We start from the raw sequence: 24,445 nt of genomic DNA, 5'->3' as shown, positions 1-24,445 counted from the left end.
GTCCTTTAGCTCTGTTCATGCTTCCCTGGTGGCTCAGCTGGTAAAGAATCCTCTGTCCTCATGGAGCTGGGATGTGTCAGCTTCCCATTTGGATGTGGTCACCAGCCTGGAAGCTCCCAAATCCCCTACTGTTGGGATTTCATGGAAGTTTCCTCACATGTGTATGATCCATTGTTAACTCCAGTTCCAGCCCCTCTCTCCTCTCTGGAGGATGGAGGTGGAGCTAAAAGTGCCATGCTTCCCATCTTGGTCTTTCTGGTGATCAGCTCTGTCAGGGAGCCCTTGGGCAATGTGCAAAAACTGGGCCCTCTGCCTCACTCTTCATGAATGAGTTTCCTGTTTGTAGAAGGAAGTGGTAATAATGATAATATTAATACCACTTCTGAGGTTGTAATGACAATGAAATGAGTTCTTCACCCCCTGTTAAAGCTCTTAGAACAATGTCTGGCACATAGTAGGTGCTTGATACAAGGAGGCAGTTATTTTTACTTTTATTGATATTATCTTTTATTTAGTTTACTGGTTATAGGGAATTCCCTGGCATTCCAATGGTTAGAACTCTGTGCTTCCACTGCAGAGGTCACGGGTTTGATCCCTGGTCAGGGGACTAAAATCCTGCAAGTTGTGTGGCACAGACAAAAGAGAAAAAATTACTGATTATAACAGCCCTGCAAGAGAGAACTAACAGAGTGGGCTTTGGAGTCAGACAGACCTGGTTTGAATCCCAGCTTGGGAACTTAACCAGGTGTCTTTGGCAATGCTCTGCATGGTTCTGTGCCTTGGCTTCCTTCACCAGATACTGGAGGTCATAATAATTACTTCTGCCTTCTAGCAGTGTCCTAAAAATTGAAGTAGCTCTTCCAAAGACAGTACATAGCATGATGCTGGCTTGTGGCAACCCTTAGTAAATGGGAGCTGGGTTTGGTTTGGTTTTATGAACTTCTTATACAAATTTTTTTCTACTGGAATATAGTTGCTTTAAAATGTTGTGCTAGTTTCTCATGTACAGGAAAGTGAATCAGCTATCTGTATACATATATCTCTTCATAGTCACCCCAGAGCATTGAATAGAGTTCCCTATGCTATACAGTAGGTTGGTTTAGCTGGTAAAAGAATCCACCTGCAATGTGGGAGACCTGGGTTCAGTCCCTGGGTTGGGAAGATCCCCTGGAGAAGGGAAAGGCTACCCACTCCAGTATTCTGGCCTGGAGAATTCCATGGACTGTATAGTCCATGGGGTCACAACGAGTTGGACACGAGTGAGCAACTTTCTCTCACTCAGTTATACATAGTAGTGTATATATGTCAATCGCAATCTCCCAGTTCCACGCTTCCTGTTTTATGATCTTGATTCAGCTGTGAGTTCTGACTGGCCTCAGGCTCTTCCGTCCTCTCCTCAGAGCTTGTCTGCTTCAGCTGTCATTCAGAGAGCAGTATCCCACCCTCCCTTCCTGCGTTGGCATCCACTCAGTCTCCCCCCACCCCTCAGCTCCTGCCCGATGGGCTGTGACAGGGGCCCTGCCCGTCCTCTGGCGCCCTTCCCAGCACCTGGCCCACTCACCTCCTCCAGGGAGGGGACTTCAGGGCTCCTGGTCTGGAGTTTGGTGACTAGACAGGGAGTGCTATGTCTACTTGTCACCAAGATGTTGAGATGGCACACATTCAGCCACCTTGCCCTGCAGCCCCAGCTCCCAGCTGAGGAGGAGGCTGCGACTAGAATTACTGTCATGCCCCCCGGCCATTCCCAGGCCTGCAAGTGACATTTCTCTGCTACTTCATGGTCACGAAGGAGGGTTCTGTGTGGTTTTCTCCGGAGCCTAGACAGCCCTCCCATCCTCTCCTGCCTCTCAGCTCAGCTTGTCACCTCCTTCCCTCAACCAGCGCCTCAAACTGCCAGCCTGACACAGCCTCAATGCGACAGCCACCACCCTGGGCGCTGTTTCATCTGTCTTTCTGCTATGCCCCTGTCTTCTGTCTCCTCTGGCACTATCGTCTTCAAAGGGTTCTCGGCTCCAAGCGGGTCCTCGGCTCTGAGTGGGTCTTCTCTGCGAGCCTTGTCGGCTGCCAGCCGGCCCCCTCTGAAGCCCACTCCAGGGAGGGAGTCCTGCCAAGGGCCGGCCTGGATCTCTGTTGTGAGAGAAGCAGCCACCATGTCCCCCAGAGAGACACTGGCTTCCACACTCAAGAGCCGCTGTGCCTCAGGAATTTGCTTCCTCTGCTCCTCGAATTAAAAAAAAAAAAAAAAATGGTTAAAATGGGCAGCCAAGGAGAGAGGGAAAGACCTTACTGTGATTGAAGCCCTGGGTCTGCTGGTCAGCCATCTTATTCTTATTCTCTCTGAGCCTCTGTTTTCCCGTTTGAAAAAATGGACATAAAGGGAATGACTTCATTACCTCCCAGGCCTTTCATGAAATCATGGATGTGAACACTTTAAAAAAAAAAACAACTTATTTTTATTTATTTGGCTGCACTGGGTCTTAGTTGCTGCATGTGAGATCTTTGAGGCAAGCAGGAGTTTTAGTTGTGGCCTGAAAATTCCTAGCTATGACATGTCAGATCTAGTTCCCTGATCAGGGATCGAACCCTGGCCCCTTACATTGGGAGCACAAGCTCTTAGCCACTGGACCACCAGGGAAGTCCCCTTGATGTGGACACTTTCGGCAGCTTATCAGTGAGGAAGAGAACTGTTGCTGCTGTCGTGTATAGTGTGGGTACAGCACTGCAACTCAGACACAAAATGCTGAATGTGTGTGTGTGAGAACGGAAACAAATCGCCATTGATTCTCCCTGAAGTACTCAAGGACTTTGCTCGATCACGTGTCCCCTCATGCGTCGGCACCATTAACCCCTTTTCTCCCCACCCAATGGAGCATGGTCGTCCACACTCAGGCACACTGTACTGGTCCCTCTCTTCAAGAAAAACACAACCTTTTTGATCCAATATCCCCATCTACCCACCACTCCACTTCTGGGTCCTCTTTTGCAGCAAGACTCCTGGGAATTCAAGTTGTCCTTCCTGGCAGTCTCTATTCCTCACCTCCCATTATGTCCTGAGCACATTGCAGTACAGTGCACACCTCACCAAGCCTCAGAATTCACCCTGGGCAAGGCAAGACCAGCTACATCATTTGCAGGGCCCGGGGCAAAGTGAAAATGTGGGGCCCTTTGTTCAAAAGTCTATTTGTTTCCCACAGTTATTGTAACAGATTACCGCACATTGTGTGGCTTAAAACAACACAAATGGATTCTCTCACAGTTCTAGAAGCTGGAAGTCCAAAATCAAGATGTCAGCAGGGTGGGTTCCTTCTGAAGACTTTTAGAATCCATTCCACCTGTGTCTCCTAGCTCCTGATGGCCATGGACAGTGCTTGGTGTTCCTCAGCTTGTAGACACATCACTCCAAGGTCTGCATCCACATCCATCTTCGCATCACCTTCTGGGTGTGCCTTTCCCTACTCTTCTCTCACTGGGACTTTGGTCACAGGGTTTAGGGCCCACCGTAATCCAATCTGATCTTACTTCAAGATCGTTACCTAAAGTACATCTGCAGAAACCCTTTCTCCTAATATGATCTTTTGGGAGAGGGCTTATCCAGCTCACTGCAGAAAGTTGCTTCAGAATATCCAAGGACTTTCCTGGAGTTCCAGTGGTGAAGTCTTTGTGTTTCCATTGCAGGGGGCATGGGTTCGAGGAACTAAGATCCCACAAGCCATGTGGCATGGCCAAAAAATTTTTTTTAGGTTTCCAGATGGCGACAGAAGAGCATGAAATCAGTGCGGGACCCTGCTAAGAGAGAGCTGTCCCATGCGTGCCCATGAGGCGGGGGTGGGGTGGGGGGTGGGGTGGGCTGTGCCAAGGCCATCCATGGCCTCCCTTCCTGCTGTTGAATCCAATGGTGAGTTCTGAGTCCTCATGTTACTGGGGCTCTCAGGGCGTTTGACGTGGTTAATCACTCCATCCTCCCTTTGAGCCTTGCTTCTCTTGGCTTCCCGAACAGCAAGCTCTCCTGCTTTTCCTTGGAGCCCACTGACCAGTCAGTCAGTCTGTCCTCAGGGCCTCCTTCTCCCCTTATCCTCTAGTGTCCAAAGGTGGGAGAACCACAGGGCTCTGGCTTTGGACAGCTTCCCTTTGTGTACTCCCTCCTTTGAGGGTCTCATCTGATCTGGTTTGAGGTTTATAAACACAGACACCCGATGCTCTGAATCCTTCCCTTAGAGATGCAATAGCCCTTGCAAACTCAGCAAATCCAAACTGGAGTACTCTTGGGCTTCCTCTTGTCTCCTCCGTGTCACCTAATGGCATCTCCAGCCTTCCAGTTGCTTGGGTGAAGACCTTCGCAACATTGTAACTTCGCACTTCCCTCTCGCACCTCCCCAGCCCACTCAGATGTTGCCACACCTTGCTGTGCATGGCTCACAAGGCCCTCCTGTGATTGGGTCCTCTTCTACCTCAGCCACCCCATCTCCTATGGCTCACATGTATTGAGTCAAAGGGTGAATCTCTCCGACCATGTTGCTCTCCCGGTTTAGATTCCGACAATGCTCCCTCACCTCTGTGCCTTTGCCCACGCTGCACTGGCTATTCAGAAGGTGCTTCTGCTCCTACTCTGCCTGGAAAACTCTTGTTCTTCCTTGAAGACCCAACCCAGCTGTCACCAGCTTTGTGAAGTTCCCACATCTCCAGGCAATTGGCCAGTCTTTCATCTCTCTGTGACCTTGCAGCATCCTACAAGGGCCTCAGCTAGTGCCCCTCACGCGATCTGTCTTCTCCAGTAAGTGGGGCGCTTCCTGAGGGCAGGCACTGGGTCTTCTCGTCCTGTATCCTCAGAGTCTAGTCTGGTGCCCACATGGCTCTCTGGTAAAAGTTTGCTGGCTGAATGAATAAATGAACCAGCAGATGAGGCTGAAGAAGGGAAAAGAAATGAGGGAAAGAGGGAACTCTTTCTTTCTTAGTAGGTGTCATCAGGGTGCCTGGGAGCCCTGTTCTCCAGACTAATCCTGACACTCTGCCCCTCATCCAAACTTAGGTGCTAACCTCTCTGCCACAGGGCCTTAGTTTCCACTATTCCCAAATTAGGACCCACAGTCTGACAAGTTTAAGCATGAGTTTTAGAGACAGCAAGACTGAATTTTTGAAATCTGTCACATGCAGGACCTATGTCTATTGAGGTTGATTTTCTGGTGAATGTCATGAAGAATCAGGGCTTATGGATCTGATATGCATGCTGCATGTTAAGTTGCTTCAGTCATGTCCAGCTCTTTGTGACCCTATGGACTGTAACCTGCAAGCTCTTCTGTCCATGGAATTTTCCAGGCAAGAATACCGAAGTGGGTTGCCATGCCCTCCCCTCCAGGGGATCTTCTCGACCTAGGGATGGAACCTGTGTCTCTGGCATCTCCTGCGCTGGTAGGTGGGTTCTTTACCACTAGTGCCACCTGGGAAGCCCCACGGGTCTGATATCAATACATATTTATTAGAGACTACTTACAAAATAGAGGTAAGTACAGAGAGAACCCATCCACAATCCTACAGCCTAGCTTCATTATTACTATTTTGACATAACGTCCTCTGGTATGTATGTAGGCATTAATGTATGTGCATATGAAACGTAATACACACCTGTAAGTGCGTATGTAAAATGCATGAATGGAATCTCACTGCACTTTCCATTTCATACCAGCGGATCTCCATATTGTAGCAGGTGAGTGCCCCTACCATCTTAATTCCATTAATAGCTGACAGTTTGGTGCTCATGCCAGACACCCCAGGAGTGTGGCTCTGTCTAGGTGCCCCATGCCACTCCCACCTGCAAGCAGGATCTCTAGATGTGCCAATGTGCCCACAGGGCCAGGGCCAGCCATGGGCAAATAGAGCAATGGTGGGCAGAACCAGGAGCTGGGGCAACTCTAACCATGGATCACCTATTCTCCAGATTCTTCCCATGAGGACCAGTGCCAGCTTGCCCAGGAGCTGAGGGAGGGGACATTTTCACGGGGATGAAAAGGGGACCCTGCTTGGAGAAAGCCAGCAGTTGGGGGGCTCTGCCGCCTGAATCGACTGTCCGAGTGCTGTGCTGCTGTGTTGCCTTTTTCCAGATGTTTCTGGGACATCACACTGAATGGTGTAAGAGACACTCATATTTTCTCCTCTATTTTAAAAAATGCTAAAAATCAATAACAAAGTTTACCCCGATCACTTATTTTCCTTGCCTCTCCCAAGGTAACACCTTTCCTTTGTTGTTCAGTCGTTCAGTCGTGTCCGACTCTGTGCAACCCCATGGACTGCAGCACGTCAGGCTTCCCTGTCCTTCATCTCCCAGAGCTTGCTCAAACTCATGTCTATTGAGTCAGTGATGCCATCCAACCATCTCGTCCTCTGTCGTCCCCTTCTCCTCCTGCCTTTAATATTTCCCAGCATCAGGGTGTTTTCCAATGAGTTGGCTCTTCGCATCACTTTTCCTAGAAGGAAATTATTGGAATGAAAAAGATGTTTGGGTTTTTTTTTGTAATAAAACGGAACCTGGAGGTAAGAACTTGGTGGGCCACTAGGTGGCAGCAAAGCGCGCCTATTCTTAAAGTAAGACAAGAAAACCTTGCACATCCAGCCAGTAAGAATAAGTCTTCGGCTATATAGCAATAAAGGCTCAGCCACTGAATTTACAAATGACCCACTCCAGTGTCGATCTTTGAAAAAGCAATAAGAGTTTAAATTTCAGCTGAACCACGTGAAATATGCCCTTGGGCTGCTGCTGCTGCTGCTGCTGCTAAGTCGCTTTAGTCGTGTCCAAGGCTGTGCGACCCCATAGACGGCAGCCTACCAGGCTCCCCCGTCCCTGGGATTCTCCAGGCAAGAACACTGGAGTGGGTTGCCATTTCCTGGTCACTACCTATTTCACGTTCAAGTTCCTCAGTCTTAAACTAGGGATACCTGCTTCTCAATACCACACCATTTACATATCATTGTCTTGATAATTAAGTGGGATAACTAAGGTAATAGGTAAAATGCTGGGCATAAAGCAAATATTCATATATTAAATATCACTATAACCATATAAAGAACCAAGGGAACTCTTGTGAAAGTGAAAGTCATTCAGTCGTGCCCAATTCTTTGTGACCCCATAGACTATATGGTGGAGAAGGGAATGGCACCCTACTCCAGCACTCTTGCCTGGAAAATCCCGTGGATGGAGGAGCCTGGTGGGCTGCAGTCCATGGGGTCGCAAAGAGTCGGACACGACTGAGCGACTTCACTTTCACTTTTTCACTTTCATGCACTGGAGAAGGAAATGGCAACCCATTCCAGTGTTCTTGCCTGGAGAATCCCAGGGACGGGGGAGCCTGGTGGCTGCCGTCTATGGGGTCACACAGAGTCGGACACGACTGAAGCGACTTAGCAGCAGCGGCAGACTATATGGTCCATGGAATTCGAGGAATTGAACTGGGGTCTCCTGCATTGCAGGCAGATTCTTTACCAACTGAGCTATTAAATAGCTATTATATTTCAGGCACTTTGAAGCCTTAGAGCAATCAAGTGAGGAAAGTGAGAAGTTAAATGAGAGACTTAACGAATGACAGTTGACAGGTTCACTAACATGGTCAAGGCCAATTAGCTAGCAACAATGCATGGGTGTTGTTGTTTAGTTGCTAAATCATGTCAGACTCTTTTTCAACCACATGGACTGTAGCCTGCCCGGCTCCTATGTCCATGGAATTTTCCAGGCAAGAATACTGGAGTGGGTTGCCATTTCCTTCTCCAGGGGATCTTCCCAACCCAGGAATCAAACATGCGTCTCTTGCATCTCCTGCACTGGCAGGTGGATTCTTTACCACTGTGCCACCTAGGAAGCCCAGCTAGCAACAATAATAGCAGCTAAAGCAAAGCAGGCACTAATTTTTGCCAGGCACTCACTGTTCTAAGTTGCATGAATTATCTCATGTCTTACAGCAATCCTCTGGTGCAGGTATCATGATTATACCCATTTGTCTGAAAGGGAGACTGAGGCACAACAAGAAACTGGCCCAAAATCACTGCTTCTCCCTAAGGTTGGCTCTGTCTTCTTAATCTCCTGTTCTCAAGTAAACCCTTTTCAGATAATCATCAGCAGATATTTATTGTGTGTCAATGATTTACAAGGACAGGGAAGCCTGAAGTGCTGCAGTTCATGGGGTCACAGAGAGTTGGACACGACTTAGCAACTGAACAATAACAATTTACAAGACATCGTGTTGAGCACAGTAAAGACTTGCACTGTTCCTGAGGGACATAAAAGAAGACCTGAATGTTTGGAGGGATGCACCATGTTCAGGAACGGGAAGACTCAGTATCTAAAGATGTCAGTTGTGGCATGTAGAATTCATAGTTGTGAGATAACAGAAAATATAAGTGTTGGGCTCTGGCCTGGTTGTTGGCACAGAGTTCCTGAAACCCTGTAATTTCCTAACTGATGAGCGCAAAGGAGCATCTTTTGTTCTAATATTTGGTTTTTAACCCTGGTTTCTGACACAGGGCTCCTGAAACCCTTGTAATTACCTGAGTGGTAGGAGTGTCTTTTGTTCTCATGAGATGACTCTGGGTGGGCTCCTGGATGGCTCCCAGGTTGGGGCTGGTCACCAGATAGAAAAGCCATGTTTAGAAGCTTGAAATTTTCAGTGATGCCTGCCCCCCATTCTCTTGAAAAGGGAGAAAGGCTGAAAATGGAATAATAATGTTCAATCACGACTATATGATGGAGTCGCCATAAAAATCCCTAAAGTATGGGCTTTGAGAGCCTCCAGATTGATGCACAGTTGGAGGTACCTGGAGAATAGTGCAGCTGAAGCGTGAATGCAAGCTTTGTCCCCTTCCCACATTACTCGCCCCGTGCATCTCTTCCACCTGGATATTCTTCTGTATCCTTATCATAGCCTTTAATTAAACTGGTAAATGTGAGGAAGTTTCTCTGAGTTGTATGAGCTATTCTAATAGATTAATTTGGCTTCCCTGTAGCTCAGCTGGTAAAGAATCCACCTGCAAGGCAGGAGACCTGGGTTTGATCCCTGGGTTAATTGACCCCTAAGGAGTGGTGTCACTGGAACCTCTGATTTACAGCAGCTTAGTAAGAAGTACAGGTAACTAGAACTTGCAATTAGCATCTGAGATTGGGGTGAGGGGGCATTTTGTAATACTGACCCTTAACCTATGGGATCTGACACTATCAGATTGTATCAGAATTGATACAATCACCAGTACCTGGTGGTGTACTGGTTAGGATTATGGACATACACTGCCACGGCCTGGGTACAATCTCTGGGAACAGAAATCCCACAAGTCATGCAGTGAGGACAAGGGCCTTTTGATGAGGGTGAAAGAGAGTGAAAAATCTGGCTTAAATCTCAACATTCCAAATACTAAGATCAGGGCATCCAATCACATATCATGGCAAATAAAGGGGGGAAAAGTGGAAGCAGTGACAGATTTTATTATCCTGGGATCCTAAATGACTAAGGACGGTGACTGAAGCCATGAAATTAAAACATGCTTGCTGATAGTTCAGTTGGCGAAGAATCCGCCTGCAATGCAAGAGAACCCAGTTCGATTCCTGGGTTGGGAAGATCCCCTGGAGAAGGGAAAGGCTACTGAACCAGTATTCTGGACTGGAGAATTCCTAGTCCATGGGGTCGCAAAGAGTCAGATACGACTGAACGACTTTCACTTTCACTTCACTGCTCCATGGAAGGAAAGCTATGACACAGCTAGACAGTGTATTCAAAAGCAGAGACTTCTGTTTGCCAACAAGATCCGTCGAGTCAAAGCTATGGTTTTTCCAGTAGTCATGTACTGATGTGAGAATGCTAAGTTACTCAGTCGTGTCCGACTCTGTGTGACCCCATAGAGGGCAGCCCACCAGGCTCCTCCGTCCCTGGGATTCTCCAGGCAAGAACACTGGAGTGGGTTGCCATTTCCTTCTCCAATGCATGAAAGTGGAAAGTGAAAGGGAAATCGCTCAGTCGTGTCCAACTCCTAGCGACCCCATGGACTGCAGCCTACCAGGCTCCTCTGCCCATGGGATTTTCCAGGCAAGAGTACTGGAGTGGGGTGCCATTGCCTATGTGAGAGTTGGACCATAAAAAAAGATGAGCGCTGAAGAATTGATGCTTTTGAACTGTGGTGTTGGTGAACACTCTTGAGAGTGCCCTGGACTGCAAGGAGATCAGACCAGTCGATCCTAAAGGAAATCAACCCTGAATCTTCATTAGAAGGACTGATGCTGAGGCTGAAACTCCAGTAATTTGACCACCTGATGCCAAGAGCCAATTCAGTGGTATAGGCCCTGATGCTGGGAAACACTGAAAGCAAAAGGAGATGGTAGCAGAAAAGGATGAGCAGATTAGATAGCAACACCGACTCAATGGACAGAGATTAGAGCAAATTCCACGAGATAGTGAAGGACAAGGAAGCCTGGCCTGCTGCAGTCCATGGGTTGCAAAGATCCGACAGACTTAGTCACTGACCAACAACAGGCAGTATTTTGTCCTGATTAGCTGACTCCTAGCCTGTAATTTGCTCGGATTGGCAGAGTGCTAGCCTGTACTTGCACTGATTGGCTGACACCAAGCCGGTACTTTGCTCTGATTGGCTGACTCCTAGTCCCCACTTTACCTTAATTGTCTGACTCCAAGCTTGTAGTTGTGGTGAGTGGCTGAATCCTAGCCTATACTTTGCCCTGATTGTCTGACTGCAAGTTTGTACTTTGCCCTGCTGGGGTGACTTTAAGATTTTACTTTGCTCTGATTGGGTGACTACTATGCTGAACTTTGCACTGATTGGCTGAGTGTTAGCCTGTATTTTGCCTTGATTGGCTGATGTCTAGCCTATCTTTTGGCCTGATTTGCTGACTCAAAGCTGGTACTTTGCTCTGATTGGCTGAGTGCTAACATGTTTTCCTTGATTGAATGATTCCTAGCCAATGTCTTGCCCTGATTCGATGTCTCTTAGCCAGTAGTTTGCTCTAATTGATTGACTCCTAGCCTAGCCTTTGTCTTGACTGACTCCAAGCCAGTACTTTGCCTTGAATGGCTGACCCCTAGACTGTACCTTGTCCTGATTGGCTGGCTCTTAGCCAGTTGTTTGCTCTGATTGGTTGACTCCTAGAACATACACTGTCCTGATTGGCTGACTTCAGGCCACTATTTTGCCCTGATTGGCTGGCTCCTAGTCTGTAGCTTGTCCTTATTGGCTGGAAATTAACGGGTTTGCTCTGATTGACTCCTAGCCTATACTTTGTTTTGATTGAATGACTCCAAGCCAGTACTTTGCCCTGAATGGCTAACTCCTAGCCAGTACCTTGCCCTGATTGGCTGTCTCTTAGCCAGTAGTTTTCTCTGATTCCTGACTCCTAGCTTGTACATTGCTCTACTGGCTGACTCCTAGCCTGTACTTTTCTCTGATTGGCAGGCTTCAAGCTTGATACTTGGCCCTAATTGAATTACTTCTAGATGGTCCCTTGCCCTGAATGGCTGTCTCTTAGCTAGTAGTTTGCTCTGATTGGTTGACTCCTAGCCTGTTCTTTGACTGGAATGGCCGATGTCAAGGTTTTGCTTTGCCTCTGATTGGCAGACTTGTAGCCTGTGCTTTGCTCTGAATGGCTGAGTGCCAGCCTGCAGTTGCCTTGATTGCCTGACTCCTCGACTATACTTTGTCCTGATTGGCTGACTCCAAGCCTGTACTTGCCCTGATTGGTTGACTTCTATCCTGTAACTTGCCCTGATTGGCTAGCTCTTAGCCAGTAGTTTGTTCTGATTGGTTGACTCCCAGCATACACTTTGACCTGATTGGCTTACTCTAAGTCCATATTTTTCCCCTGATTTGCTGACACTAATTTGTACCTTGCCCTGATTGACTATCTCTTAGCCAGTAGCTTGATCTCATTGGTAGAATCCTAACCTATACTTTGTCCTGATTGGCTGATTTCAACCCTTTACTTTGCCATGATTCAATGATTCCAAGCATGCATTTTACCTTGACTGACTCCTGGCGTGCACCTGCCCTGATTCTCTGACTCCTAGCCTATACTTTGTTCTGATTGGTTCACTTCGAGCCTATACTTTGCCCTGATTGACTGAATCCTAGCATGTACTTTGCCCTGATAGGCTGACTCCAAGCTTGTACTTTGCTCTGGTTGGCTGACTCCTAGCCTGTACTTTGCTCAGATTGGCAGAATGTTAGCCTATAGTATGTCATTGTTGCCTGAGCCTAACCGGTACTTTTTCCTGATTGGCTGATTCCATGCCAGTACCTCACCATGACTGGCTGACTCCTAGCCACCACTGTGCCCTGATTGGCTGACTCCTAGCTAGTAAGTTACTCTGATTGGTTTACTTCTGGCCAGTTCTTTGCTCTATTCGCTGACTTCTAGCCAGTACTTTGCCCTGGTATGCTGATTCCTAGCCTCTACTTTACCCTAATTGGCTGACTCCTAGCATCCTCTTTGATCTGACTGGGTGACATCTAGCACATACTTTGTTCTGATTGACTGAAAACTAACCTCTACTTTGTTGTTACTGGCTGCCTCTTACCAGATAGGCTGAATCCGAGCATATACATTTTCCTGATTGGCTGAATCCTAGACTGCACTTTGCCCTGATTGCCTACGCTAAGCTTCTAGCTTCCTGTGATTGGCTGACTACTAGCCTGTAATTTATATGAAGAAAGTATGGTAAACCATTAGGGGAGTCAGTGCTCACCTAGAACATATCCTTTATGTTTATACATTGGGTGGGTATGTGCTCAGTCCCTTCAGTGATGTCCAACTCGGAAACCCTGTGGTATGCCAGGTTCCTCTGTCCATGGGATTCTGCAGTCAAGAATATTGGAAGGGGTTGCCATGCCATCATCCAGGGGTTCTTCCCAACCTTGGATCGAACATATGTCTCCTGCATTGCAGGCAGATCCATTACTGCTGAGCCAACTGCAAAGCCCCATCATTATACATTGAAGGATACTAATAGATTCAGGGGTTTAGATGTGGTAGACAGAGTGCCTGAAGAACTACGAACAGGGGTTCATAACACTGTACAGGAGACAGTGACCAAAATGGTCCCTAGAAAAAGAAAGGCAGTAATGCAAAGTCATTGTCTGAGAAGGCTTTACATATAGATGGGAATGAAGAGAAGCGACAAGCAAGGGAAAAAAGGAAAGATACGAACAGCGGAATGCAGAGTTCAAGAGAATAACAAGGAGAAACAGATCTTGTGTGAACAATGGAGAGAAGTAGAGGAAAACAATACAATGGAAAGATCTCAAGAATACCGGAGATATCAAGGGACTGTTTCACTCAAGGATTGGCACGATAAAACACATAAACAGTAAGCAAATAACAGAAACAGAAGAGATTGAGAAGAGGCGGCAAGGATACACAGAAAAACTATACAAAAAGAGTCTTCACAACCAGTATAACCACAGTGGTGTGGTCACGGACGTCCTGGAGCATGAAGTCAAGTGGGCCCTAGGAAGCATTACTACAAACAAAGCTAGTGGAGGTGATGGAATCCAGCTGACCTATCTAGAATCCTGAAAGATAATGCTGTTAGAGTGCTGCACTCAGTAAGTCAGCAAATTTGGGAAACTCTGCAGTGGCCAACAGGACTGGAAAAGGTCAGTTTTCATTCCAATCCCAGAGAAGGGCACTGCCAAAGAATGTTGAAATATTGGACAATAGTACTCATTTCGTATACTCAAAAAAGTTATGCTCAAAATCCTTCAAGCTAGTCTTCAGCAGTATGTGAACCGAGAACTCCCACATGTAAAAGCTGGATTTAGAAAAGGCAGAGAAATCAGAGATCCAAATCCAATTGCCAATATTCGTTGGACCATAAAGAAAGCAAGGGAATTCCAGAAAAGCATCTACTTTTGCTTCACTGACTACGCTAAAGCCTCTGTGTGGATCACAACAAGATGTGGAAAATTCTTAAAGAGATGGGAATACCAGACAACCTTACCTGCCTCCTGAGAAACCTGTATGTGGTTCAAGATGCAACTGTTATGGGAATTTGCTGTATGACTCAGGGAACTCAAACCCAGGCTCCCTAACAACCTAGAAAGGTGGGATGAGGGAGATGGGAGGGATGAAAAGTGGGAGGGGACATAGGTAAACCTAAGACTGACTCACACTGATGTTTTGTAGAAACCAACAAAATGCTGTAAAGCAATTATCTGTCAATTAAAAATAAATAAAATTTAAAAAATAAAGCAACTGTTAGAACCTTACATGGAACAACTGACTGGTTTAAAATTGGGAAAAGAGTATGAAAAGGCTGTATATTGCCAGCCGGTTTATTCAACTTTTAGGCAGAGAACATCATGCAACACGCTGGGCTGGAGAAATCACAAGCTGGAATCAAAATTGCTGGGAGAAATGTCAGCAACCTCATATATGCAAATGATGCCACTCTACTGGCAGAAAGTGAGAGGAACTAAAGAGCTTCTTGATGAGAGTGAAAGAGGAGAGTGAAAAAGCTAGCTTAAAACTCAACATTCCAAATACTAAGATTAGGGCATCCAGTCGCATCACTTCATGGTAAATAAAGGGGAAACAAGTGGAAGCAGTGACTGATTTTATTATCTTGGGTTCCTGAATCACCAAGGATGGTGACTGCAGCCATGCCATTAAAAGAAGCCTGCCCCTTGTAAGGAAAGCTATGACAAACCTAAGACAGTGTATTCACAAGCAGAGCCATCATTTGCAAAGAAAGGTCCAGCTAGTCAAAGCTATGGTTTTTCCAGTAGTCATGTACTGATGTGAGAGTTGGACCATAAAAAAGGCTGAGCGCTGAAGAATTGATGCTTTTGAATTGTGGTGTTGGTGAACACTCTTGAGAGTGAGTCCCTTGGACTGCAAGGAGATCAGACCAGTCGATCCTAAAGGAAATCAACCCTGAATCTTCATTAGAAGGACTGATGCTGAGGTTGAAACGCCAGTAATTTGACCACCTGACGCCAGGAGCCAAATTTGTGGAAAAGGCCCTGATGCTGGGAAACACCGAAAGCAAAAGGAGATGGAAATGGAAGTGGATGAGCCAATTAGATGGCAACAGTTACTCAATGGACAGGAATTAGAGCAAATCCAGGAGATAGTGAAGGACAAGGAAGCCTGGCCTGCTGCAGTCCATGGGATTGCAAATATCCGACAGACCTAGCCACTGAGCAACAACAACAAGCAGTATTTTGTCCTGATTAGCAGTCCCCTAGCCAGTAATTTCGGAGAAGGCACTGGCGACCCACTCCAGTACTCTTGCCTGGAAAATCCCATGGACGGAGGAGCCTGCTAGGCTGCAGTCCATGGGGTCGCAAAGAGTCGGGCACGACTGAGCTACTTCACTTTCACTTTTCACTTTCATGCATTGTAGAAGGAAATGGCAACCCACTCCAGTGTTCTTGCCTGGAGAATCCCAGGGACGGCGAAGCCTGGTGGGCTGCTGTCTATGGGGTCGCACAGAATCAGACAAGACTGAAGCGACTTTGCAGCAGCAGCAGCAGCAGCAGCAGCAGCAGCAGCCTATAATTTTCTCTGATTGGCTAGGTGCTAGCGTATACTTGCACTGCTTGGCTGACTCCTAGTCTCCACTTTACCTTGATTGGCTGACTCCAAGCTTGTACTTTGCCCTGATTGTCTGACTCCAAAATTGTGCTTTGCCCTGCTAGAGTAACTTCAAGATTCTACTTTTCTCTGATTGGGTGAGTCCTATGTTGTACTTTGCACTGATTGGCTGAGTGCTTGCATGTGTTTTTCCTTGATTCAACGACTCCTAGCCTGTTCCTTGCCCCGATTGGATATTTTATAGCTAGTAGTTTGCTCTGATTGATCTACTCCTATCCTATTTTTGCGATGATTGTCTGACTCCAAGCCGGTAATTTGCCCTGAATGGCTGACTCCTTGGTTGTTCCTTGTCCTGATTGGCTGTCTTTAGCCAGTTCTTTGCTCTGATTGGTTGATCCTAGCCTGTATATTGTGGTATTGGCTGGCTCCTAGCTAGTACCTTTTTCTGATTGGCAGAATCCAAGCTTGTACTTGACCCTGATTGGCTGACTTTTAGACTGTACCTTGCCTTATTTGGTTGGGTCTTAGCCAGTAGTTTGTTCTGATTGGTTGAGTCTTAGCTTATCCTTTAAACTGAATGGCTGACACCAAGGTTGTACTTTGCTCTGATTGACTGAGTGCTACCCTGCATATTGCCTAGACTGGCTGAGTCCTAGCCTATACTTTGTCCTGATTGTGTGACTCCAAGCCTCTACTTTGCCTGTTTGGCTGACTCCGAGTTTGTACCTTGCCTTGATTGGCTCTTAGCCAGTAGTTTACTCTGATTGGTTGACTCCTAGAATCTGGATTGGTTGACTCGGGCTGATCTCGTGCCCTGATTAGCTGGCTCCTAGTCTGTAGCTTGCCCTCACTGGCTGGCTCTTAATGTAGTTTGTTATGGTTGATTGACTCCTAGCCTATACTTTGTCTTCATTGACTGACTCCCAACCTATACTATATCTTGATTGATTGACTCCAAGCCAGAACTTTGCCCTGAATGGTTAACTCCTAGCCTGTACCTTGCCCTTATTTGCTGTCTCTTAGCCAGTAGTTTGCTCTGATTGCTTGACTCCTAGCCTGTAGAATGCTCTACTGGCTGGCTTTTAGCCTGTACTTTTTTCTGATTGGCAGGCCTCTAGCTTGATACTTGGCCCTAATTTGATGACTTCAAGATGGTACCCTGCACAGATTGGCTGGCTCTTAATGCAGTTTGCTCTGACTGATTGACTCCTAGCCTATACTTTGTCTTGTTTGATTGACTCTAAGCCAGTACTTTGACCTGAATGGTTAACTCCTAGCCTGTACCTTGCCCTGATTGGCTGTCTCTTAGCCAGTAGTTTGCTCTGATTGCCTGACTCCTAGCCTATACATTGCTCTACGGACTGACTCTTAGCCTGTACTTTTCTCTGATTGGCAGGCTTCAAGCTTGATACTTGGCCCTAATTGGATGACTTCTAGATGGTACCTCGAATTGTTTGGCTGGCCCTTAGCTAGTAGTTTGCTCTGATTGGTTGACTCAGCATATACTTTGCCCTGATTGGCTTGCTGTAAGTCCACTTTTTGTCCTGATTGGCTGACAACTAGCTTCTACCTTGCCCTGACTGTCTATCTCTTAGCCAGTAGTTTGATCTGATTGGTTGAGGCCCAAGAAATACTTTGTCCTGATTGACTCTTAGCCTGTATTTGCCATGATTAACTGAAACCTAACCTATTCTTTGGCCACCTCATGTGAAGAGTTGACTCATTGGAAAAGACTCTGATGCTGGGAGGGATTGGGGGCAGGAGGAGAAAGGGACGACAGAGGATGAGATGGCTGGATGGCATCACTGACTCGATGGACATGAGTCTGAGTGAACTCCGGGAGTTGGTGATGGACAGGAAGGCCTGGCATGCTGCGATTCATGGGGTCGCAAAGAGTCGGACATGACTGAGCGACTGAACTGAACTGAACCTGTTCTTTGTCCTGACTGGCCAAGCTGGTACTTTGCTCTGATTGGCAGACTCCTTGCCTACGCTTTACACTGATTGGCTGACTCCAAGCTTGTACTTTGCTCTGATTGGCTGAATCCTTGCCTGTACTTTGCCCTGAGGGTCTGACTTCAATTTTGTACTTTGCCCTGATTTAGTGACTTCAAGCTTCTACTTTGCTCTGATTGGGTGACTCCTAGGCTGTACTTTGCATTGATTGGCTGAGAGCTAGCCTGTTTCTTGCCTTGATTGGCTGACTCCTAACCTAGCCTAGCCTTTGGCCTGACTCGCTGACTCTAAGCTGGTACTTTGCTCTGATTGGCTGCGTGATAGCATGTGTTTTGTCTATATTAAGCTAACGTCTGACTCTTAGCTAGTACTTTGATCTGATTGGCAGATTTCAAGCTTGTACTTGACCCCGATTGGCTGATTTTTAGACTGTTCCTTGCTCTGTCTTATTGGCTCTTAGCCAGTAGTTTGCTATGATTGGTTGACTCCTAGTTAATCCTTTGCTCTGAATGGCTGACACCAAGACTGTACTTTGCTCTGATTGACTGAGTGCTACCCTGCACTTTGCCTTGATTGGCTGAGTCCTAGCCTATACTTTGTCCTGACTGACTCCAAACCTCTACTTTGCTTGGTTGGCTGACTCGGATCCTGTACCTTGCCTTGACTGTCTGACTCTTAGCCAGTAGTTTACACTGATTGGTAGACTCCTAGAATATGCTGACTTCATTGGCTGACTCCAGGCCAGTATTTTGCCCTGATTGGCTGGCTCTTAACCAGAAGTTTGCTCTGATTAATTGACTCCTAGCCTGTACATTGCCCTATTGGCTGACTCCTAGCTCCTACTCTGCTTTGATTGGCAGAATCCAACTTTGTATTAGGCCCAGATTTGCTGACTTCTAGACTGTTCATTGTCCTAATTGGCTGTATTTTAGCCAGTAGTTTGGTCTCTTTGACTGAGTCCAACTTTGTACTTTGTTCTGATTGGCTGACTACTTGCCTCTACTTTGCTCTGAATGGCTGAATGCTAGCCAGCATTTTGCCTGGACACCCGAATTCTAACCTATATTATGTCTTGATTGGCTGCCTCCAGCCTATACTTTGCCCTAATTGACTGAACGTAGCTGGTACTTTTCCTTGATTGGCTGACTCCATGCCTGTACTTTGCCCAGAAAGGCTGACACCTAGCTCATACCAGATGGTCAATACCGAAATCACATTGATTATATTCTTTGCTGCCAAAGATGGAAAAGCTCTATACAGTCAGCAAAAACAAGACCAGAAGCCGGCTGTGGCTCAGCTCATAAACTCTTATTGCAAAATTCAGACTTAAATTGAAGAAAGTAGGGAATACCACTAGACCATTCAGATATGACCTAAATCAAATCCCTTATGATTATATAGTGGAAGTGTATAGATTCAAAGATTCAAAGGATTTTGAATAGATTCAAATTCAAATAGATTCGAAGGATTAGATCTGATAGAGTGCCTGAAGGACTATGGAGAGAGGTTCATAACTTTGTATAGGAGGCTGTGATCAAAACCATCCCCAAGAAAAAGAAATGCAAAAAGGCAAAATGGTTGTCTGAGGAGGCCTTGCAAATAGCTGAGAAAAGAGAAGGTAAAGGAGAAAAGGAAAGATATATCCATCTGAATGCAGAGTTCCAAACAATAGCAAGGAGAGATAAGAAAGCCTTCCTAAGTGATCAATGCAAAGAAATAGAGGAAAAGAGTAGAATGGGAAAGACTAGAGATCTCTTCAAGTAAATTAGAGATACTAAAGGAACGTTTCATGCAAAGATGGGCAGAGGGAAGGACAGAAATGGCATGGACCTAACAAAAGCAGAAGAGATTAAGAAGAGGTGGCAAGAATACACAGAAAAACTATACGAAGATCTTAATGACTCAGATAACCACGGTAGTGTGATCACCAACCTAGAGCCAGACATCCTGGAATGCGGAGTCAAGTGGCCCTTAGGAAGCATCACTACGAGCAAAGCTAGTGGAGCTGATGGAATTCCAGCTGAGGTATTTCAAATCCTAAAAGATAATGCAGTTAAAGTGCTGCACTCAATATATCAGCAATTTTGATAAATGTAGCAGTGGCCACAGGACTAGAAAAGGTCAGTTTTCATTCCAATCCCAAAGAAGGGCAATGCCAAAGAATGTTGAAGCTACTGGACAATTGCACTCATTTTGTATGCTAGTAAAGTTATGCTCAAGATCCTTCAAGCTAGTCTTTAGCAGTACGTAAACTGAGAACTTCCACATATACAAGCTGGATTTAGAAAACGCAGAGGAATCAAAGATTCAATTGCTGATATTCATTGGACCCTAAAGAAAGCAAGGGAATTACAGAAAAACATTTACTTTTGTTTCATTGACTACACTAAATCCTTTGACTATGTGGATCACAACAAGCTGTGGAAAAGTCTTAAAGAGATGGGAATACCAGATCACCTTACCTGTCTCCTGAGAAACCTGCATGTGGTTCAAGAAGCAGCTGTTAGAACCTTACATGGAACAACGGAGTGGTTTAAAATTGGAAAAGGAGTACAAAAAGGCTGTATACTGCCAGCCTGTTTATTTAACTTTTAGGCAGAGAACATCATGTGAAATGCCCAGCTGGAGAAATCACAAGCTGGAATCAAGATTGCTGGGAGAAATATAAACAACCTCACATATGCAAACGATACCACTCTAATGGCAGAACATGAAGAGGAACTAAAGAGCCTCTTGTTGTGGCTGAAGGAGGAGAGTGAAAAAGCTGGCTAAATCTCAACATTCAAAAAATTAAGATCAGGGCATCAACCGCCATCACTTCATGGTAAATAAAGGGGGAAAAAGTGAAAGCAGTGACTGACTTTATTATCTTGAGCTCCAAAATCATTGGGGATGGTGACTGCAGCCATGAAATTAAAAGACGCCTGCCCCTTGGAAGGAAAGCTATGACAAACCTCGACAGCGTATTCAAAAGCAGAGACATCATTTGCAAACAAAGGTCCGTCTAGTCAAAGCTACGGTGTTTCCAGAAGCCAAGTCCGGATGTGAGAGTTGGACCATAAAGAAGGCTGAGCACCTAAGAATTGATGCTTTTGAAATGTGTTGCTGGAGAAGTCTTTTTAGAGTCCTTTGGATTGCAAGGAGATCAAAGCAGTCAATCTTAAGGAAATCAACCCTGAATATTCATTGGAAGGAGTGATGCTGAAGCTGAAGCTCCAGTACTTTGTCTGCTGCTGCTGCTGCTGCTATGTAGCTTCAGTCGTGTCCGACTCTGTGCGACCCCATAGACGGCAGCCCACCAGGCTCCCCCGTCCCTGGGATTCTCCAGGCAAGAACACTGGAGTGGGTTGCCATTTCCTTCTCCAATGCAAGAAAGTGAAAAGTGAAAGTGAAGTCACTCAGTCGTGTCCGACTCTTAGCGACCCCATGGACTGCAGCCTACCAGGCTCCTCCACCCATGGGATTTTCCAGGCAAGAGTATGGGAGTGGGTTGCCATTGCCTTCTCCTAATGCTAAAAACAGATTCTATGGATAACGCCCTGATGCTGGTTGAGTTCTAGCCTGTACTTTGCCCTGATTGGCTGACTCCATGCTTGTCTTTTGCCCTGATTGACTGACTCCTAAGCTGTACTTTGCTCTGATATGCTGCATGCTAGCCTGTAGTTTGCCCTGATTGGCTGTCTCCTAGCCTGTCCTTTGCCTTGACTGGCTGACTCCTAGCCTTTACTTTGCCCTGACTGGCTAACTCTTACTTAGCCCATACTTTAATTGAAGAAAGTATGGAAAACCACTAGGCCATTCAGGTATGACCTAAATCAAATCCTCCATACAGTGGAGGTGATGAATAAATTCAAGGAATTAAATCTGGTGTACAGATTGCCTGACATGCTGTAGTGTGAAGAATATTCATTGATAGGACTGATGCTGAAGCTGATACTGAGTGATACACAACTTAATGACTGAACATCAACATCAAAATATTTTTTCATGACACTATATCCCTGAGCTCACTCCCTTTCAGTGGTCATATGGATACACATACTGAGTCAGCGCTTCAGAAGGATGTATGTCAAACACTGGTTAGCTTTAGGGATGAGATTAGATTTGGAGATGCCTGATAAAAGGGAACTTTTGCTTTATTCTTTTGTTTTTGTTTTCTTTTTAAGATACTGATGGATTCATGTAGGATAGGCCAAGAGATTGTCATACAATTGCCATTGTCATTGAGTGAAGTGATTCAGATAGAGAAAGACAAATATCATATGATATCACTTATTTGTGGGATTTAAAAAAGGGCACATGTGCATGTTAAGCCGCTTCAGTCATGTCCGAGTCTTTGTGACTCTATGGACTGTGGCCCACCAGGCTCCTCTGTCCATGGGATTCTCCAGGCAAGAATACTGGAGTGGGTTGCCAGGGAGTACATTTTTAAAAAAACCTTTATTTTGTACTGGGGTATAGCAGATTAACAAACAATATTGTGATAGTTTCAGGTGAACAGCAAAGGGACTCAGCCATACATATACATGTGTTCATTCGCCCCCCAAGCCCCCCTCCCATCCAGACTGCACATGATATTGAGCAGAGTTCCATGTGCTATACAGTAGGTCCTTGTTGGTTATCCATTTTAGATACAACAGTGTGTACATGGCAATCCAAACTCCTTAACTTCTTCCCCCCAGTCCTTCCCCCTGGTAACCATAGGTTCATTCAACATGAATAGATTTTTATAAAAGTCTTTAACATAATCTAGAACTACATAGGGTAAATGGGAAAGACCCCAGAAAGCAACTTAGAATAAATAGCTTCCATGTTTATCATTGCAGTTCTCTATGAATTTAGATGTCTACATTCTATATTAATGAAATTTTAAAAATCTAGGATCCTTCTGAAAGGTTCATGCTACAAGCAATGAATGACACCGGGATTCTTGGCCTCCAGAGGAGGGAATTCGATCCGGGGCCAGTGACGAGGCTTGATCACTCAGAGCTTTTTGTGTACCAAAGTTTTATTAAAGTATAAAAGAGAGAGAGAAAGCTTCTGACATAGACATCAGAAGAGGGCAGAAAGAGTGCCCCCTTGCTAGTTTTTAGCAAGGTGTTATATACCTATTAGAGCTGCTAATTAGAGAAAGGAAATGCCTCAAAAATGAGAGTTGCACCAGGCCCCTCACCCACACCATGCATTTTGAGATAGTATTGGCACAACCTGAGTCATCCCAGGCCATAAAACAATTGCCATGAATCTTGAAGAAAGGCAGATTTCCAAACAAATACATAGTTCATGAACATAGTTTAAGAAAAACATTTCCATAAGAAAAACACAGTGGTTAGCTTAAGATTTGAGATAAAGTTAAGTTCAGGTGGAACCAGGTGTCACCATGACAACACAGGATTAGAAGAGACAAGAACAAAAAAAGCCTGCCACTTGCAGCTTATTTCCTTCTGCCTGCTTGGGGACCTCTGGCCTCCCTACTGAGGCTATTAACATTCTCACTTCCATCATGCTTTTTTAGTAACTTTATTTTTACTAAAGATCCTACCATGAATTTCTCATCATGTTGATAAACACAATTTGCATGATCATTTTTAATAGCCGCATAGTATTCCACAGTATGAATGCACTGTGATTTATTTAACTAATAATATTCTGTGGTTGAACATTTAGGTTGTTTTTCATCCTTCTACTATTATAAACAACGCTTCAATAGCTATCCTCCTGTTTATACCATTATGCACACTAGTGGTCATTTTACTGGAATAAACTTTCATGAATAGAATTGTGGAGTCCAACAGTGTGAACATTTGCAGATCCAATTGCCATCCATCAAGGACATAGCATTCTACACACCCAGAACCAGAATATGACAGTGCTCATTTTCCTCAATCCTTACCCACACTGGGTATTCTTTTTCCAGGGAGAATTAAGCTTTATTTTTTAAAAAACTTTTTATTTTGTATTGGGGTATAGCTGATTAACAAACAATGTTGTGCTAGTTTCAGGTGAACAGCAAAGGAACTCAGCCATACATATACATGTATCCATTCTCCCTCAAACTCTCCTCCTATCCAAGCAGCCACATAACATTGAGCAGAGTTCCATGTGCTAAACAGGAGGTCCTTGTTGATTATTCATTTCCACACTGGGTATTTTTAACCACTGCCAATCTATGGGCACAGTAGGGCAGTTCATTGTTGCCTTGATTAGCATTTTAAATTGTTCCTGAGGCTTATTCATTTATTTAACAAATATAATTCAGGGCCTACTATGTGCCAAACACTGTATTTGGCACCAGAGATACAATGGTGAACAAAAATAGCCACAGACGTTGATCTTATGGCACTTACAAGCTAATGAAAGAGATAGACATTAATCAAATGATCCCATAAATAGAAAAAAACTGCAACTGTGATAAGGGTTATGGAGGAGAAGTACAAAGAGCTCTGAGAGCATAAAATAGGGCACTTGGGCCATCAGGCTTTTGAACTGTGATGTTGGAGAAGACTCTTGAGAGTCCCTTGGACTGGAAGGAGATCAAACTAGTCCATCCTAAAGGAAATCAGTCCTGAATATTCATTGGAAGGACTGAAGCTGAAGCTCCAATATTTGGGCCACCTGATGCGAAGAACCAACTCATTTGAAAAGATTCTGATGCTGGGAAAGATTGAAGGCAGGAGGAGAAGGGGATGACAGAAGATGAGATGGCTGGATGGCATCACCGACTTGATGGACATGAGTTTGAGCAAGCTCTGGGAGTTGGTGATGGACAGGGAAGCCTGGTGTGCTGCAGTCTATGGGGTCGCAAAGAGTCAGACATGACTGAGTGACTAACTGAACTGAACTTGGCCATCAGGGAAGACTTCTCTGAGGAAGTGATAACTGGTAGCTGAAGGGAGAGTTTGAGTCACCAGGTGA

General features: G+C 45.4%; 1 protein-coding gene across 2 annotated transcripts in view; it reads left to right on the top strand.

The window, feature by feature from the left end:
• The window catches only part of SEPTIN6 (septin 6), a 158,980-nt gene that overhangs the window by 37,250 nt on the left and 97,285 nt on the right, over window positions 1-24,445 (top strand). The window lies entirely within an intron of this gene.

The sequence above is a fragment of the Bos javanicus genome, chromosome X (assembly GCF_032452875.1).
Source record: "Bos javanicus breed banteng chromosome X, ARS-OSU_banteng_1.0, whole genome shotgun sequence".
NCBI lineage: Eukaryota > Metazoa > Chordata > Mammalia > Artiodactyla > Bovidae > Bos > Bos javanicus.
This window is presented reverse-complemented; position numbering and strand designations above follow the sequence as displayed.